Source organism: Maniola jurtina, chromosome 12 (assembly GCF_905333055.1).
Source record: "Maniola jurtina chromosome 12, ilManJurt1.1, whole genome shotgun sequence".
Classification (NCBI taxonomy): domain Eukaryota; kingdom Metazoa; phylum Arthropoda; class Insecta; order Lepidoptera; family Nymphalidae; genus Maniola; species Maniola jurtina.
This window is the reverse complement of record NC_060040.1, coordinates 13835116-13848899: the sequence shown is the minus strand read 5'-3', so window position 1 is coordinate 13848899 and position 13784 is coordinate 13835116. Positions and strand designations below refer to the sequence as shown.

The window sequence follows — 13784 nt, the reverse complement described above, 5'->3', positions numbered from 1 at the left end:
TTCTTAGTCTCAGGTGTAGAAACTACAAAGTTTTTTAAAAGACTGTTCCAATCTAGCTAAACTTTAGTTTGACACAAGTGTAAATTAAAAAATTTATAACACTCCCGACAAGTGAAGGTTACACTAATAACTAGAAAAGAGCTGATGAATTTCAAACGGCTGAACCGATTTTCTTGGATTATAGCTAAGAACACTCTCGATCAAGCCACCTTTCAAAGAAAAAAAAACTAAATTAAAATCGGTTCATTAGCTTAGGAGCTACGATGCCGCAAACAGATACACAGATATAAAGATACACACGACAAACTTATAACACCCCTCTTATTGGGTTGGGGGTTAAAAACAGGTGGAAGAGGTATCTCTTATCGGTTTCGTACAGGAACGCTAAATCGCTTAGCGGCACGGCTGTGACGCTAGGGTGGTACCTAGTCATGGCCGTAACCTCCCACCAGACTGCATACTAACTTGACTTAAAGTAAGTATATCAAAGTAAGTCATCATCAACCCATCGTCGGCTAACTACAGAGCACGGGTCTGCTCTCAGAGTGAGAAGGGCTTGGCCATAGTCTACCACGCTGTCCAAGTGCGGCTTGGCCGACTTCACACACATTTGAGAACATTATGGAGAACTCTCAGGCACGCAGGTTTCCTCAGGTTTTCCTTCACAGTTAAAGCAAGTGATATTTAATTACTTATTACTTACTTTTTTTTAAATATTAACAAATGAAAATATTACAATAAAACTTAAAGCTAGCCTTATCTAATTACTATACAAATCATGCCCGCGTGGAATGGTGCCAAGAATACTGGCTGCATTTCCACGCTGGACAGCCAGGCTGATCCGTTGCGCAAAAAATGAGCCAGCCCTTCTGTCATCCGATGAGGCTATTAAACGCGGTGAAATGTTACTTGAAAAAATTAAAATTACTTAGGTACTTGAAACTCCGAAAAGTCGACTCCCCGACCTCTAATTAGGAGGCGGACTTCCTAACCACTAGGCTATCATTGCTTAGTTAGGTAGCCTTAGTACAGTGGACCCCCGGTAATCCGGCCCCTGTCTAATCCGGCACTCCCTGTAATCCGACATGTCTATTATTATTGAATTTACTAAATTTGACATACATAGTGAAGTATGATTTGTACTTCAGAGTATGTATGACATATGGAATCTTATCATTGGATTTGTAATTTGTCGGATCACAAGGTACTCTTTTGTAAAAAAATCCGGACTATATGGGGTCTTAGGCAGTACTCTATTCGATAGTCCGACAATGTCCTGCAAAACGTTTGTCGGATTACCGGGGGTCCATTGTATTAAAGTACTGTTTAGTATTGTAATATATTCCAAAACGATAAAACAATACGAGAATGTTATGAAAAGCGTCAAAAATGAGCATAACCCTCGTCGACATCACAGTAAAGTGATTTGGGGAGCCCTCACTCGCAACTCAATCATCTCGATTGAGTCTGCGAGGGAGGGACCGCAACCTTCCCAATCTTGCTTTATACGTTTCAATCTAAGATTATATGACTTTCAAAACACCAACATTAATTGACTCTTTTTTTATTAATCTAAATAGACTAAGTAATATTGTTTCTCTTCGGTACCGTGTAATGTTCAGTCTTATAACTCCAAGTTATTTAAAGGAGGACTTAAAACTTGGCTTTAACAGACCAGATAGAGTTTTATGGTCTCTTGGTTATAACAAATTAGATAGAGTTTTATGTTTTATGGTCAGCAGGGTACAATAGTACCCTATTAATTTTAAAGTATTTTGAATAAATGATTTTGACTTTGACTTTGGCAGGGAAACTCATTCTAGCGGCATCTACACATCGGACGAAATACTTCAGTAATTCCTTGACGGTCAAGGCTATCAGTTTATGGAACGAGCATAAAGAACTGCTGGCAACTAATATGGTAAGCTTTAAAAGAGTAAAATTTCTAATTGCTATATTGCTATTATGCATTTTAAAACAATTTTTTTTTGTCTGGGATTTCGGGGGGAGAGGGGGGGGGGGGTTTGAGACCCGAGAAATACGACTAAGTACTAAAATTCCAAACACTAATAGGTAAGACCACAGCGCTTACCACTACGTTAGGGAGGTCGTCAGAAGTTGTACCTATCTATGCGGAAGGATTTGGGAAGCCTAAATCTGACTAAGGGAAAGACGTTATGAGTAGGACCCTCAGCAATGAGGAATACGACTGTAAAAAAAGGAAGACTGTTCATATCTTATGAACATAATATATATGATATCTTATAACATCTTGACAGCAATATATCGCTATCAGACACTATAGTATTAATAAGTATATCGCTTTCAGAAAATACCGCCCGCCCTACCGACATATTATATCTATTGACTCCTCAAACACTCCAAGAGATAGTCTTTCTGTTTGCTTGTGACATATTTACTCCGACCCTGTTCAGGATTGATTATTTCTGGAGTTCGGGGGACCTAATTGCGAATAATAAAGGGCCTCTTTGCCTAACTATACCTACTTATATACCTACTCCTACTAACCTTCTTGCAGATACTGGTTTTTTTTTTGTGATCGATTTACTATGTCCTCTTATGTGATAGTCAGAGTCCTTGGTATTTCTCTACTTATAGCATTTATTTAATAAAATAAAATTGAAAATTTTTTAATTTATTTATTTTTACTTTATTATCTATCGAGATGCTATCGAGTTGGTTATTTTATTACCTATATTATTTTTTCTACTTTCGGTCGTGAATGTGGTCCATTTCTTATTGACAAGAGGTTCATATTATCACCACTGCTCCAGAGAGATAGTCAGAATAAAATAAAATCAGTTAAGTGCGAGTTGGATTAACACGCGAAGGGTCCCGTAGTACAAGAAATATTTTTTGTTTTTTTTTTTTAAATTTTCATTTCGGCAATTTTGTTTAGCATTAGTATCTATTTTTTGTTATAGCGGCAATAGAAATACCTACACATTCTGCGTGAATTTCAGGTGTCTTGGTATCTATGGTTCACGAAGTACAGCCCGCTGACAGACGGACGGACGGAAGGATTATGCGGAGACTTAAAAGTCTCTGTTAAAACGAGATAGCGTTATATCACTGACATAAATCTATCCCGTTTTAACCGAAACTTAAGTCTAAGCAAAGTCAACGTAGGTAAGTAGGTACGCTGTATAGATCTCGGCCTTAGTAATAGGGTCCCGTTGGCAACCTTGGGTACGGAACCCTAAAAATACCTTCCAAACGTTATCGTGACGCTCATGACATTCAATTTGTTCTACCTACTCGTACTCGTGAATAAATCCAATACGGGAAATAAGTTTGCGTGGCGGAATACAGAAGTCGTTAAAAGGTTAACTTATGTTGGCAAAAACTTTATCTTTTATCTTTATTGTCATGCCAGTAAACAGTGAATATAGCTTTAGAACATTCCTTGCCTTTTGTTGCACTAAACAATTTCCCTATTTTAATATGAAATAGCTGTAAAAAGTATAGCTCATTATGCATACTTTGCAAGTTGCAACGTTTCCACTGTTTCATCCGATTCGTCATCTATATAAAACACGTCAATTCATGTCTTTTGTAATATAATAATATATATTTTTTTTAATTTAGTCAAAATTCAACATAAATATTGAATTTTATCAAATTTGGTAGGTATATTATAATTACCTAAAATAAGCGTGAAGAATCTGTCTAAGTATATGTCGCAGCGAAATGGCATAACCGAGAGCTGGTCTTATCCCTCAGGGATATGACTAACTCCCGGGAGATGTGAAAACGACAACTCAAGTAGACCATTTCCTCTTCTCTTCCTTTCTTTCCTTTTTCATTTAAACATTAGCAATGCCATTGTTGCAAGTTCTTCAACGTCCATTCTGCATGACTGTACTAGAAACACCAGTTGGTCGGCTAGTCTCCCAGTCTACTTGCTTTATCTGACTTGCCCGTCGAATGAGTTACCCGGCAACTAGACGACCGTGTGTAATGGCTTTTACTGCCTCCATAATATTGGATCGGATAAGTAACGTGGAAACGCTCTCTAGCAAAATAAGTGTTTCATTGTTTGTTGGCTACAATTATTAAAAATATAATATAAGTTTTAGCAGTTTATCAGCAGGTAAACTGATATTATCTAATACATTTTTAATAAATGCCATGTTTGTACGTGATAATATCAAGATTAATTAGAATTAGTAATTCAGTAGCATGCATGGGGTCTTGAACAATGCGAGTATAAAAAATAGTACTAGGTACTCTCTGAATGTTCGGAAGCTTGGTCAACGGTATAATCCGTCCATTGTATAGTCCCGGGCGCTGGAACTTCGGACTCGCGTCGTGGGACCAGAGCCCCACTCCAGCCTCACGCACATAGCCTTCATAGGGTTGGCCGGCAACCCTAGGAAGATGGCAGCTTTTTTTTTATCCAGATATAAATTAGCCCTTGACTGCAATCTCATCTGGTGGTAAGAGATGATGCAGTCTAAGATAGAAGCGGGCTAACCTGGAAGAGGCATGGTATTTTTCATTACACCCATACCCCTTTGGTTTCTACACGGCATCGTACCGGAACGCTAAATCGCTTGGTGGCACGACTTTGCCGGTAGGATAGTAATTAGCCACGGCCGAAACCAGACCAGACCAGAAATTACAAAATTCTAAATCCTTGCCGGGAATCGAACCCGGGACCTCCCACAGCGCTTACCACTGCGAGGGAGGCTGGCAAAAGCTTGCTGTGGTACAAGTTGTCAAGCCTACATTGCAAGGTCCATAGGTCCCCTGGCCTCTTGATGGCCGGAACTTGATGAGCCTCTAATGGTGCCCGTGAACTTAGCAGAGCATATGCCAGCAGATCAAAAATAAAAAGGAGTTCCCTTCGCATGCAGAAGAGTTCTATAGTTCCTGATACTTTTTAAAGATAGTTCTGGCGTTTTTGCTAAAAAAATCGCAGTTGAAATAATGCTCTGCTAACTTCCGGTAGCAGATCATTTTCGAGCAAAGCGAAAAAAAAAGAGTTCTCTGTACGCACGTATCTCAGTTCTATAGTTCCTCATACTTTATAATGATAGTTCTGGCATATAAACCTAAAAAAAGTCAAATGAAAAAATCAATAAATTTTCAAATTTAGTCATCATAAGTAATTTAAAAAAATTCTAGCAGCTAGAACTCAAATCTCAGAACCTAGAACTCTACGATTTCTTATAGCTCATTAACTAAGCTATAAAATAAAGCTATTAATTAGCCCAGAACTCACAAAGAAGTCCCAGCAGAGCATAGAAGAATAGTTATAAACAATAAATTTTCAAACTTCACACCAAAAGTTGTTAAAAAATTTCCAGCTGCTAGAACTCTCATCTCAGGGGCTAGAACTCCTCGATTTATTATAGATTATTAATATAGCTATAAAATAAAGCTATAAACTAGCCCAGAACTCTCAAAAACGTGCCAGCAGAGCATACCAGAAGAGTCATGATACACTAATTTTCAAACTTATTATCATAAGCCATGAAAAAAAATCCAGCCGATAGAACTCTGATCTCAGAGGCTAGAACTCCTCGATTTCGTTAATATTATTGATAAAGCTATAAAAGAAAGCCATTAACTTGCCCAGAACTCTCAAAAAAGTGCCAGCAGAGCATACAAGAAGAGTCATAAACGATAAATTTTCAAACTTAAAAATCACAAGTTACTAAAAAAATTCCAGCTGCTAGAACTCTCATCTCAGGGGCTAGAACTCCTCGATTTCTTTAAGATTATTAACATACCTATTAAACAAAGCCATTAACTAGACAAGAACTCTCAAAAAAGTGCCAGCAGAGCATACAAGAAGAGTCATGATGCACTAATTTTCAAACTTATTATCATACGCCATGAAAAAAATTCCAGCTGCTAGAACTCTGATGTCAGAGGCTAGAACTCCTCGATTTCTTAAATATTATTGACAAAGCTATAAAACAAAGCCATTAACTAGACCAGAACTCTCAAAAAAGTGCCAGCAGAGCATACAAGAAGAGTCATAAACGATAAATTTTCAAACTTAAAAATCACAAGTTACTAAAAAATTTCCAGCTGCTAGAACTCTCATCTCAGGGGCTAGAACTCCTCGATTTCTTTAAGATTATTAACATACCTATTGAACAAAGCCATTAACTAGACCAGAACTCTCAAAAAAGTGCCAGCAGAGCATACAAGAACTGTCATAAACGATAAATTTTCAAACTTAAAAATCACAAGTTACTAAAAAATTTCCAGCTGCTAGAACTCTCATCTCAGGGGCTAGAACTCCTCGATTTCTTAAAGATTATTAACATACCTATTGAACAAAGCCATTAACTAGACCAGAACTCTCAAAAAAGTGCCAGCAGAGCATACAAGAAGAGTCATGATGCACTAATTTTCAAACTTATTATCATACGCCATGAAAAAAATTCCAGCTGCTAGAACTCTGATGTCAGAGGCTAGAACTCCTCGATTTCTTAAATGTTATTGACAAAGCTATAAAACGAAGCCATCAACTAAACCAGAACTCTCAAAAAAGTGCCAGCAGAGCATACAAGAAGAGTCATAAACGATAAATTTTCAAACTTAAAAATCACAAGTTACTAAAAAATTTCCAGCTGCTAGAACTCTCATCTCAGGGGCTAGAACTCCTCGATTTCTTTAAGATTATTAACATACCTATTGAACAAAGCCATTAACTAGACCAGAACTTTCAAAAAAGTGCCAGCAGAGCATACAAGAACTGTCATAAACGATAAATTTTCAAACTTAAAAATCACAAGTTACTAAAAAAATTCCAGCTGCTAGAACTCTCATCTCAGGGGCTAGAACTCCTCGATTTCTTAAAGATTATTAACATATCTATTGAACAAAGCCATTAACTAGACCAGAACTCTCAAAAAAGTGCCAGCAGAGCATACAAGAAGAGTCATGATGCACTAATTTTCAAACTTATTGTCATACGCCATGAAAAAAATTCCAGCTGCTAGAACTCTGATGTCAGAGGCTAGAACTCCTCGATTTCTTAAATGTTATTGATAAAACCATAAAACGAAGCCATCAACTAAACCAGAACTCTCAAAAAAGTGCCAGCAGAGCATACAAGAAGAGTCATGATGCACTAATTTTCAAACTTATTATCATACGCCATGAAAAAAATTCCAGCTGCTAGAACTCTGATGTCAGAGGCTAGAACTCCTCGATTTCTTAAATGTTATTGACAAAGCTATAAAACGAAGCCATCAACTAAACCAGAACTCTCAAAAAAGTGCCAGCAGAGCATACAAGAAGAGTCATAAACGATAAATTTTCAAACTTAAAAATCACAAGTTACTAAAAAATTTCCAGCTGCTAGAACTCTCATCTCAGGGGCTAGAACTCCTCGATTTCTTTAAGATTATTAACATACCTATTGAACAAAGCCATTAACTAGACCAGAACTTTCAAAAAAGTGCCAGCAGAGCATACAAGAACTGTCATAAACGATAAATTTTCAAACTTAAAAATCACAAGTTACTAAAAAAATTCCAGCTGCTAGAACTCTCATCTCAGGGGCTAGAACTCCTCGATTTCTTTAAGATTATTAACATACCTATTGAACAAAGCCATTAACTAGACCAGAACTCTCAAAAAAGTGCCAGCAGAGCATACAAGAACTGTCATAAACGATAAATTTTCAAACTTAAAAATCACAAGTTACTAAAAAATTTCCAGCTGCTAGAACTCTCATCTCAGGGGCTAGAACTCCTCGATTTCTTAAAGATTATTAACATACCTATTGAACAAAGCCATTAACTAGACCAGAACTCTCAAAAAAGTGCCAGCAGAGCATACAAGAAGAGTCATGATGCACTAATTTTCAAACTTATTATCATACGCCATGAAAAAAATTCCAGCTGCTAGAACTCTGATGTCAGAGGCTAGAACTCCTCGATTTCTTAAATGTTATTGACAAAGCTATAAAACGAAGCCATCAACTAAACCAGAACTCTCAAAAAAGTGCCAGCAGAGCATACAAGAAGAGTCATAAACGATAAATTTTCAAACTTAAAAATCACAAGTTACTAAAAAAATTCCAGCTGCTAGAACTCTCATCTCAGGGGCTAGAACTCCTCGATTTCTTTAAGATTATTAACATACCTATTGAACAAAGCCATTAACTAGACATGAACTTTCAAAAAAGTGCCAGCAGAGCATACAAGAACTGTCATAAACGATAAATTTTCAAACTTAAAAATCACAAGTTACTAAAAAAATTCCAGCTGCTAGAACTCTCATCTCAGGGGCTAGAACTCCTCGATTTCTTAAAGATTATTAACATATCTATTGAACAAAGCCATTAACTAGACCAGAACTCTCAAAAAAGTGCCAGCAGAGCATACAAGAAGAGTCATGATGCACTAATTTTCAAACTTATTGTCATACGCCATGAAAAAAATTCCAGCTGCTAGAACTCTGATGTCAGAGGCTAGAACTCCTCGATTTCTTAAATGTTATTGATAAAACCATAAAACGAAGCCATCAACTAAACCAGAACTCTCAAAAAAGTGCCAGCAGAGCATACAAGAAGAGTCATAAACGATAAATTTTCAAACTTAAAAATCACAAGTTACTAAAAAATTTCCAGCTGCTAGAACTCTCATCTCAGGGGCTAGAACTCCTCGATTTCTTTAAGATTATTAACATACCTATTGAACAAAGCCATTAACTAGACCAGAACTCTCAAAAAAGTGCCAGCAGAGCATACAAGAACTGTCATAAACGATAAATTTTCAAACTTAAAAATCACAAGTTACTAAAAAAATTCCAGCTGCTAGAACTCTCATCTCAGGGGCTAGAACTCCTCGATTTCTTTAAGATTATTAACATACCTATTGAACAAAGCCATTAACTAGACCAGAACTCTCAAAAAAGTGCCAGCAGAGCATACAAGAACTGTCATAAACGATAAATTTTCAAACTTAAAAATCACAAGTTACTAAAAAATTTCCAGCTGCTAGAACTCTCATCTCAGGGGCTAGAACTCCTCGATTTCTTAAAGATTATTAACATACCTATTAAACAAAGCCATTAACTAGAAAAGAACTCTCAAAAAAGTGCCAGCAGAGCATACAAGAAGAGTCATGATGCACTAATTTTCAAACTTATTATCATACGCGATGAAAAAAATTTCAGCTGCTAGAACTCTGATGTCAGAGGCTAGAACTCCTCGATTTCTTAAATATTATTGACAAAGCTATAAAACGAAGCCATCAACTAAACCAGAACTCTCAAAAAAGTGCCAGCAGAGCATACAAGAAGAGTCATAAACGATAAATTTTCAAACTTAAAAATCACAAGTTACTAAAAAATTTCCAGCTGCTAGACTCTTCTTGTATGCTCTGCTGGCACTTTTTTGAGAGTTCTGGTTTAGTTGATGGCTTCGTTTTATAGCTTTGTCAATAACATTTAAGAAATCGAGGAGTTCTAGCCTCTGACATCAGAGTTCTAGCAGCTGGAATTTTTTTCATGGCGTATGATAATAAGTTTGAAAATTAGTGCATCATGACTCTTCTTGTATGCTCTGCTGGCACTTTTTTGAGAGTTCTGGTCTAGTTAATGGCTTTGTTCAATAGGTATGTTAATAATCTTTAAGAAATCGAGGAGTTCTAGCCCCTGAGATGAGAGTTCTAGCAGCTGGAAATTTTTTAGTAACTTGTGATTTTTAAGTTTGAAAATTTATCGTTTATGACAGTTCTTGTATGCTCTGCTGGCACTTTTTTGAGAGTTCTGGTCTAGTTAATGGCTTTGTTCAATAGGTATGTTAATAATCTTAAAGAAATCGAGGAGTTCTAGCCCCTGAGATGAGAGTTCTAGCAGCTGGAATTTTTTTAGTAACTTGTGATTTTTAAGTTTGAAAATTTATCGTTTATGACAGTTCTTGTATGCTCTGCTGGCACTTTTTTGAAAGTTCTGGTCTAGTTAATGGCTTTGTTCAATAGGTATGTTAACAATCTTAAAGAAATCGAGGAGTTCTAGCCCCTGAGATGAGAGTTCTAGCAGCTGGAAATTTTTTAGTAACTTGTGATTTTTAAGTTTGAAAATTTATCGTTTATGACTCTTCTTGTATGCTCTGCTGGCACTTTTTTGAGAGTTCTGGTTTAGTTGATGGCTTCGTTTTATAGCTTTGTCAATAACATTTAAGAAATCGAGGAGTTCTAGCCTCTGACATCAGAGTTCTAGCAGCTGGAATTTTTTTCATGGCGTATGATAATAAGTTTGAAAATTAGTGCATCATGACTCTTCTTGTATGCTCTGCTGGCACTTTTTTGAGAGTTCTGGTCTAGTTAATGGCTTTGTTCAATAGGTATGTTAATAATCTTTAAGAAATCGAGGAGTTTTAGCCCCTGAGATGAGAGTTCTAGCAGCTGGAAATTTTTTAGTAACTTGTGATTTTTAAGTTTGAAAATTTATCGTTTATGACAGTTCTTGTATGCTCTGCTGGCACTTTTTTGAGAGTTCTGGTTTAGTTGATGGCTTCGTTTTATAGCTTTGTCAATAACATTTAAGAAATCGAGGAGTTCTAGCCTCTGACATCAGAGTTCTAGCAGCTGGAATTTTTTTCATGGCGTATGATAATAAGTTTGAAAATTAGTGCATCATGACTCTTCTTGTATGCTCTGCTGGCACTTTTTTGAGAGTTCTTGTCTAGTTAATGGCTTTGTTCAATAGGTATGTTAATAATCTTAAAGAAATCGAGGAGTTCTAGCCCCTGAGATGAGAGTTCTAGCAGCTGGAAATTTTTTAGTAACTTGTGATTTTTAAGTTTGAAAATTTATCGTTTATGACTCTTCTTGTATGCTCTGCTGGCACTTTTTTGAGAGTTCTGGTTTAGTTGATGGCTTCGTTTTATGGTTTTATCAATAACATTTAAGAAATCGAGGAGTTCTAGCCTCTGACATCAGAGTTCTAGCAGCTGGAATTTTTTTCATGGCGTATGACAATAAGTTTGAAAATTAGTGCATCATGACTCTTCTTGTATGCTCTGCTGGCACTTTTTTGAGAGTTCTGGTCTAGTTAATGGCTTTGTTCAATAGATATGTTAATAATCTTTAAGAAATCGAGGAGTTCTAGCCCCTGAGATGAGAGTTCTAGCAGCTGGAATTTTTTTAGTAACTTGTGATTTTTAAGTTTGAAAATTTATCGTTTATGACAGTTCTTGTATGCTCTGCTGGCACTTTTTTGAAAGTTCTGGTCTAGTTAATGGCTTTGTTCAATAGGTATGTTAATAATCTTAAAGAAATCGAGGAGTTCTAGCCCCTGAGATGAGAGTTCTAGCAGCTGGAAATTTTTTAGTAACTTGTGATTTTTAAGTTTGAAAATTTATCGTTTATGACTCTTCTTGTATGCTCTGCTGGTACTTTTTTGAGAGTTCTGGTTTAGTTGATGGCTTCGTTTTATAGCTTTGTCAATAACATTTAAGAAATCGAGGAGTTCTAGCCTCTGACATCAGAGTTCTAGCAGCTGGAATTTTTTTCATGGCGTATGATAATAAGTTTGAAAATTAGTGCGTCATGACTCTTCTTGTATGCTCTGCTGGCACTTTTTTGAGAGTTCTGGTCTAGTTAATGGCTTTGTTCAATAGGTATGTTAATAATCTTTAAGAAATCGAGGAGTTCTAGCCTCTGAGATGAGAGTTCTAGCAGCTGGAAATTTTTTAGTAACTTGTGATTTTTAAGTTTGAAAATTTATCGTTTATGACAGTTCTTGTATGCTCTGCTGGCACTTTTTTGAGAGTTCTGGTCTAGTTAATGGCTTTGTTCAATAGGTATGTTAATAATCTTAAAGAAATCGAGGAGTTCTAGCCCCTGAGATGAGAGTTCTAGCAGCTGGAAATTTTTTAGTAACTTGTGATTTTTAAGTTTGAAAATTTATCGTTTATGACTCTTCTTGTATGCTCTGCTGGCACTTTTTTGAGAGTTCTGGTCTAGTTAATGGCTTTGTTTTATAGCTTTGTCAATAATATTTAAGAAATCGAGGAGTTCTAGCCTCTGACATCAGAGTTCTAGCAGCTGGAATTTTTTTCATGGCGTATGATAATAAGTTTGAAAATTAGTGCATCATGACTCTTCTTGTATGCTCTGCTGGCACTTTTTTGAGAGTTCTTGTCTAGTTAATGGCTTTGTTTAATAGGTATGTTAATAATCTTAAAGAAATCGAGGAGTTCTAGCCCCTGAGATGAGAGTTCTAGCAGCTGGAATTTTTTTAGTAACTTGTGATTTTTAAGTTTGAAAATTTATCGTTTATGACTCTTCTTGTATGCTCTGCTGGCACTTTTTTGAGAGTTCTGGGCAAGTTAATGGCTTTCTTTTATAGCTTTATCAATAATATTAATGAAATCGAGGAGTTCTAGCCTCTGAGATCAGAGTTCTATCGGCTGGATTTTTTTTCATGGCTTATGATAATAAGTTTGAAAATTAGTGTATCATGACTCTTCTGGTATGCTCTGCTGGCACGTTTTTGAGAGTTCTGGGCTAGTTTATAGCTTTATTTTATAGCTATATTAATAATCTATAATAAATCGAGGAGTTCTAGCCCCTGAGATGAGAGTTCTAGCAGCTGGAAATTTTTTAACAACTTTTGGTGTGAAGTTTGAAAATTTATTGTTTATAACTATTCTTCTATGCTCTGCTGGGACTTCTTTGTGAGTTCTGGGCTAATTAATAGCTTTATTTTATAGCTTAGTTAATGAGCTATAAGAAATCGTAGAGTTCTAGGTTCTGAGATTTGAGTTCTAGCTGCTAGAATTTTTTTAAATTACTTATGATGACTAAATTTGAAAATTTATTGATTTTTTCATTTGACTTTTTTTAGGTTTATATGCCAGAACTATCATTATAAAGTATGAGGAACTATAGAACTGAGATACGTGCGTACAGAGAACTCTTTTTTTTTCGCTTTGCTCGAAAATGATCTGCTACCGGAAGTTAGCAGAGCATTATTTCAACTGCGATTTTTTTAGCAAAAACGCCAGAACTATCTTTAAAAAGTATCAGGAACTATAGAACTCTTCTGCATGCGAAGGGAACTCCTTTTTATTTTTGATCTGCTGGCATATGCTCTGCTAAGTTCACGGGCACCCTCTAATGGGCGTAGTACAAGACAGGCAGCGGAGCCTCTTAATATGCGCTGAGGATGGTATATGAGGTGATTTTTTTAATAAAGAATATTAGCCATGCTAATCATGACTAATAGTCCCCTTTCCCCTCCAATTAAGCGTAAAGCTTGTGCCAGGAATGAGTACCACAACAGTGCAACGGGTGGGGTTTGAACCGCCGACCTTTCGGAATGCAGTCCGCTCCTCAACCGTTGAGCTATCGAGGCTCTAAGAGGTTTTATTGAGTAGGAACCCCGTATAACCCGATCTCTTCCCAAAGAGATCGCGATGGTTTCCTATAGGTAGGTAGGTATTCAGTGTTTTCAATAGGTACTTAAGTTCCTAAGTTGGTAGTAGGTAGGTACTGTAGCAGATTGCAATTTATTTCCATACTCGAGAGCACATCTGCTTGAAATTAAGTAATTAGGTATTTTAATAAACTAATTTTTGTATTTTGTTCATATAAAATTGCATAATAAACCTGGTCCCGAGCGAAATTTTTAATTTATGTGCATTTTAACACGCGGCCGAAGCGATGTAACTTCATGTAAACTTGTAAAGGGTAATGCGGCTAATTATGAAACGTAGTTAAATCCATTAAAAACTTGTAAAAAAAACCGGTTGAATTTCACGCCTCGTTGGCCCAGTCCTGAAT

General features: G+C 36.4%; 1 long non-coding RNA gene across 1 annotated transcript; it reads left to right on the top strand.

The window, feature by feature from the left end:
* Nucleotides 1-13364, top strand: LOC123869992. The gene is made up of 3 exons (XR_006796985.1): nt 1-13; nt 3055-3150; nt 13355-13364. It is a non-coding gene; the product is annotated as an uncharacterized LOC123869992 (long non-coding RNA).
* Nucleotides 13365-13784: the final 420 nt, after the last annotated feature.